The following is a 6,874-nucleotide window of genomic DNA, read 5'->3' on the forward strand; positions in this document are numbered from 1 at the left end:
TAAACTAGTGAAATACGATTATGGAGGAAAAAAAAAGGAATATTACGTTTAGCAACTTAGAGGGAAAGTACGCATAACCACAGTTAACTGTGTCTGTTGATGTTCTTCTCTGTCTGTGTGGCATCTTTTTTTTTTTTAAGTTTACATAATATGTTATATGATGTATTACACAAGCTTATATTTTTTTCCAAGGGGGGCGGGGGTGGATTGATGAGAACGTACAGTGTCACTGACATTTCACAAATAGAGGGTTTTTTTTTTTTAAAGAACGTTATTCTTCGGTCGTCATCAACTCTCAGTAGAACTCATTTTCTATTTATAATTATAAAGAGATTAAGCTTGCAGAAGAATCAAACTTTTGTGTTGCAACTTGGCTTCTGCTTAAATGAACTTTTGAGATAGACTGGGTTTTAAATATAAAAAAAATGATGGTTGGATGTCATTAGAAACCAGCAGATGTCACTGGTGCCATTCCATATTCAACATAATCCTATCAGGTTGATTGAGGAAATGCAAAGCGATGTGGTTTCTTTTTTCCTCTAGTAATCCACAGTCCCTCAGTGAGCCCTTTACCTATATGAAGGAAACTTAGTTGAGCAATGCAGTATGTTGTGAGAAATACTCCACAAACTCCAGACGCCATTACAGTGTTGTCCTCAGCAGAAACCTTTTTTTGGAGGTATGATGGTATTTGAGATGCTCTTTGGACAGCTTTGAAACAAAACAACATGAAATGATCAAGTGATCAACTTACTGTAATACACTTTACAGAGAAAGCAAATTACGTAACACATAATATTTTCCTCTCTGTCTGAGCTATGTAGGTTTTTAGAAAAAAGGTTTTTTTTTTGTTTGTTTTCTTTATGTTATTTTAGCAGTCATTGTTAGAGTTGTTAGAAGAAAACAGATAGTTGAAACAATGTCCTCACTTGTTCTCTGATTCAGAAAAGACCATGCCCCAGCCAATTGAGAGGATATGCGTGAAATTGCTATAACTAATTATAGCAGGGAACGGATGGTGTCAAACACTTGTCACACAGATATTAGAGCTGTGACAAGATGAGGAAATCTATTGCTTGTAATTGCTCTGTCCTGTGTATGAATGAAACTGATCATGCAAACCCCTCTGACACCCCCCCCTCTCCCTTTTCAATGAGGCAGAGCTGTTAACCACCAGTTGGACCACGCAAATGTTGTGGCATGCCGTGAAGGATCATGGGGATTTTCAGGGCCAGGATGATGGCTTCTAATTTAAAGGGGAGTTACTTAAGCATTTAAACATTCTAAAGTCACCTTATCTTAAAATGGAGCCTTCCGGAATCATGTGCTGGTTTGTTTGTGCTGTAAATACGCTTGGATTTCACTCTAACGTTGAGCAATACAGTAATAATAAAGTCTGATTGTACTTATAATAAGAAATGAGAGCTGAATGTTAGGGAACTGAAGACAATTCATTGCCTGAGCCTTCAGCAATGGTGCTTCAGGGTGATATGATTGCTTTAATCTCCCTCCACGGATGGAGAAGGGGTGGGGGTGGGAGGGTTATAATAGCATTTTCTCTGCAACCGTGTGAAGTCTTACCGGGGTGAGTGTCTGAAATGGTGTCCCTAATATCTCTCTGCTGAATGTTTTGCTGACTCGGCCATCTGGACCTGCAGAACCATAAAAAAGACCAACACCCATTGTGGGTACAGCCCTCCTCAGATCACAAATGTCATCCAGGGATGGAGCAAAAGGAGGAAAAAGCAGAGAGAGAGAGAGAGACTGAATGTGTAAAGAGGGGAAAAATTGCCATGAAGCGATGCATTCTGAGTCAAGCAGAACAACAACAGAGCCACAAAGACTGCGTCAGTCTGATAATTCCCCTCCTCTAGATTGGGTCCTCTGTGCAGCGTACTACATCGCACAGAGAGGTACAATTTATTTCAGAGGAAAAAAAAGTAGAAATAATTGTAAGTAGGTGAATTCAGCGAAAACTTTTGGAATCTATTCTTAGTAAATGTCTTGAATTATAATTTAGGTTTGACAAAGTGTCGCTGTTTAGAAGGTTGTCGCCTGTTGCAGCGTAACAGGAAGAATTTAGTTGACCGAGTCAGTTATGAGAAATGACGTTCAACCAAAACATTCCGAAAAGTTTCAGAATTATTATGAATGTAAAGAATTTAAACGTCTGGCCCCTGCACATGAATCGACACACACACACACACACACACACACACACACACACACACACACACACACACACACAGAGCTATAGATGGTCAGCTCAGAACAAATGTCACACTGTGACACTTACAGATTAAGTCTCCTGATCAACCAATTGGATGCAGACTTCTGCTTGAGTATTCTGCTTTTTTCATATCCTTTTTTAATTTTTTAAATTTTTTTTTTTTTTTGTGACCGGGTTCTGAAGTTGATCAGTCATCACTAACAGGGCATTTCACGTTGCACACATCGCTTGGTGACAGTTGGTATCACAAACCCTAGCTCTAAGCATGTCCAAACCAAAACTTGGTGTTTTTCTTTTTCTTTCTTTCTTTCTTTCTTTCTGTTTTTTTTTGTTCTGTTCAAAGCAATTAATCTACAGAGAGACTGAAAAGTAAAGACCTTTAATCATATTAAAATAACAAAGTTGATTTTGCAAATGAAATCTGAAATCTGAAATTTTTTTCGTTGGTTTCCAAGGATCTTTTTCTCACTTTGGCAAATGTTCACACAGCCGATATCAGTCTGGCAGAAATGTAAAGAAGATAAGGCAGATAACGCACAGAAGGCCCAGAGAGGGTGACACCAGGGACAAAGTGAACGGTGACATGGTGACACTTCATCTGACTTGAAGATTACCGCCTGCCTTCAACTGTTTTAACGGTTCACTTCAGTTTGGATCATCCAATATTCACAGTATAACATTTGCAGCCAAGCTAACAATATTTAGACACAAGGCTTTAGCGCAGGTCAAACTTAAATGCAATTGTCTTTCAGGAGATCCATTATGATTTGACTGAATAATGTAACGTGTGACAAGGGATGACAGAAATGTAACATTGAATTAGGATCAAGGAGGGCTTGATCTATTGCTTTCGTGAAGTCTCTGCTTTCCCTCTTAAAGCTAACGCAGTAAATAACAACGTGAGGAATCTGATTTTGCTTCTTACTGTATTTAATCATCATGAGTTCTCCTTTATATTCAAACAAGTAACAACCATTCTCTATGCAGTTTAGATGATTAACAGTAAATTCCGGTAGAATATGCCGATTAAAATGAGAATTGTGCGAGAAACAGGATAGTCAGTGAAGTGTTTACATTTTCAGTTTAGCAGCAATTTTCACATTTCCTGTGAGTAATCAAGTGGAGTTTTGAATTGATAGGTACGTTCTCTCTAATTAAGTTCCTTGTTTAAATTGTCAACATCAGCTGAATTCTCAGAGAGAGAGAGAGAGTGAGCAAGAGAGAGAGAGACAGAAACAGAAAGAGACAGAGAGAGAGAGACAGGCGCAGATATAGATACAGAACCAGAGAAGGGAGACTTGTGGAACAGTTAGTCAATTGAATTTGAATGAGACAAATTCAGTCAAATTCAGATTGTATGGCCAAACACTGAAAACTTTGTCTCTTTGGACATAACTTTCTCAGCAGATTCTACTGTTTTTGTGCAACAATCCTGATGCAATTAAGACCACCAGAAGAAATAAGCCAATCAGGAGATGAGTTATCATGTGACACAGACATCATAATTCCGCTGCTGTTCTAATGTTCCGCAATCAGCACAAGATCATTCTTTCTTTCAAATCCATATTCCCACTATCTTATTCAAAATAGGTGCTGGCAATCCTTGTTTACACATTTCACATGTCATTCTTGGCCAATTCGATGATTCAGCCAACAGATAATGATATCATATGGATGAGTGAAGAAACATTTATAGTAACATTTGCCCCAATGTTGAGCAGCACTTGAATAATTAGTCTGTACAGGTACACAGGAAAGCTTCATTTTGTTCTGTTTTCCAATGCCACTAACAACGCGTAGAAACTCTTGACACTTTCTGTTCTATCGCGCTGCTCTTAACAACAGTGGAGCATTTACCAGGAGAAACTTTATCAATATGAAAGTGTCTCAGCACAGAGCAAATCTATCACTGCTGTTGTTTATTTCCACTTTTTTGTTGCATACCATATTTAATACCCTGCAGACTTTTTCTACTTGTGAATCTTTTATCATAAAATTTTTAATGAGACCACACAGTATGAGAACCAACTAAAAGTCTCCCAGATTAGAATAGTTTTCTTGTGAGTTAGGATGAAGTCAGTGCAAAAGACCCAGTGAGTCATATTTTCTCTCTCTCTCTCTCTCTCTCTCTCCCCCCTTCCCTCTATATCTCTCTGCCTCTCCCTCTCCACCACTTTGTCTCTCTGATTTTCTTTCTCACCGGAACTGCTGAGGAAACAAAGACCACTCACTCTTATTGTCCATATCTGAGACTGCCTGCCTTGCCTCATCTCCCCAAGAGAAGAACATGGTAACATGCCATGACACAGTTCCCCTATTGCTATGGTAACAGCACGGTGATATTAGTTGAAAGGGAGTTGGAGTTCTGAGCTGTCACGGGAACATTGGGTCAGACCTTAACCGGTAACCTAGCTCTGCGGCTGGTTCACACTGCTCTTTGAACATCATTGGCCCCTAAAGGCAACCCAGTCTTCTTTGCACACCAGCTGCCATACTCAGTTCACTCACAGCTTATAAACTTCAGGAGACAGACTGCAAGTTGTTCTGACAATAAAATAATGCATTTGGGAGTAAAATATGGCCCTGCTTTCAAAACAAGTTGCTTGTCTGTTGTTTTCTGCCTTGAGCTTTCTCAGACAGAACTGATGAGTGATTTCTTAATTAGTGACGCTGGAAGCTGTTGAGACACATGGGGCTATGAAAAGTGATAAGAAATCTCTCTTCTGCTTGCCTGTTTTTGTCCAAATAAGGACAGATTACAGCTCTTACGCTGGAAAAGATGCGTCTACATCCCATTTCATCTTGATTTTGTCCAGATAAGAGTTGATTACTCTTTATTTGCTGGTGACAGTGTTATGTCAGAGTCACTAAATTGACACAGTGGCTACATTTGTATAACAACTGGACATTTGAGTTTTGCAAACAGAATGCAAACAGACCACCATGACTCATTTTCACTCCATGTAGTATTTACTGTCATTATGCAGAGAGAATTATGTGTTATCTTGTCATTGGCCAGTTTAGAAGAACATTTGGCACTGGGACTAAACAACAGAAAAAAGCCACATGATGACAGAAATGCCATTTCTTATCAGTAGATACCATTGTTGTGTAGTTGTAAGCAAGAATCTCCTCCTAAATTGAGTTAAATGTGCTGAAATGTTTAAAATGGAAGCTGTATAGTCAGTGTGAAAGTTGCACAGGTTTGTGTTACAGGATGCAGTAAAATGAAGAGAAATTGTATACTGAGCCCTATGTTGATAGGCTCTAAATAAATATATTGTATAGTCCACTGTCACTCATAACAGGTTCTTTTCACTCACTTGTTGTATTATGCACTATGTACAGCAGCCAGGCAGTCATTTTCCATCTCACTGCTGAATTTCATCTGTTGTTAAAACAGGTCTTTTGTTGGGGAGAGAGAATGGGCAGGGAAAGTAATTGCAGGCAAAAACAGCGCAATTGTCTCAGCTACAGTGTCCTGACATGTCAACCTCACATTCTAACAAACAAACAAATAAACAAGCAAAACTGAAAGAGAGGAAACAAAGAGAAAGAATAAACAGTTCTCATGTTAGAGAAAATAGCATTTGTCAATAGAAGAGGGAAACAGGTTCATTGCTTATTCCAAATAAGGATAAAGGAACGTATAATATATTCACAGTCCCTTTTAGACTTCAGTAAAACCTCCCAACAATAGAAAAAAAAGTTTTCACTCCCTCCTACAGAGTCTTGTATTATGTCTTTATTAGCATTACCTACAATGCATATACATTACAGTTTACACTCATTAATTATAAACAGAAAACAAGAATATACAGACCTTTCCACAATAAAAATAGAACACAGACAGTAGATAATGCACATCAATACAATTTCATCATTATCCATTATGTAGTATTATTATTATTTTTTTTGTTATTTGTTTTCTTTGGCCATTTGAGCCACATGCTTTGAAAATCAAGTAACAAGCTTGTTTTAATCAATAAAAATGATCTTCAGAGGACAGAGCTTGTCTGCTTTTTTTGTCTCTTTTTCTTCTTTTTTTTTGTCAATAATAACCATAATAAACTAATTGTGGCGAGAGAAAAAAAAAAACGAGAAAATGAGAGCTGAAGGGAGAAGTTCAGAGTGGACAGTGCAGTGATGTGATGATGTGAATTTTTGCCTCTCTCATTCTGAGAAATGAAATAAAGTCCTGCTTCTGTTCACTCAGCCCTTGTGCTTCATTGAGGGGGTAGACTCAATATCTACTGCAATGTACACTACAGTATTATTACAATAATTTGGCACTCACACCGCTTTGATTGAAAGCATTATTAAAGTTTCTTTGTAAACACTGAGGGTGCAACTATTTTCTCCCTCAACAACTACAAACACAAACGCAGTCATATAATGACGATGATAAAGCAACTGTCCGTGTAAAGATATTCTTTGTCAACAGAATAATAAACATTTCAAGATCATTAAGAAATTATGTATTTGTGTGAGAGGAAACATATATATTCATTGTATATTTTAAGAAAATATATTAATGTATTTTATTTAAAGTAAATAAAAGTTCTAAAATAGAATTCAGAGGAGAAAAAAAAAAGTCGTATTTTAATGCAGTCCTGTGGTCAAGAATTCACTAGCCTTAGAATC

Source organism: Chanos chanos, chromosome 6, assembly GCF_902362185.1.
Source record: "Chanos chanos chromosome 6, fChaCha1.1, whole genome shotgun sequence".
In the NCBI taxonomy this organism is placed as follows: Eukaryota; Metazoa; Chordata; class Actinopteri; order Gonorynchiformes; family Chanidae; genus Chanos; species Chanos chanos.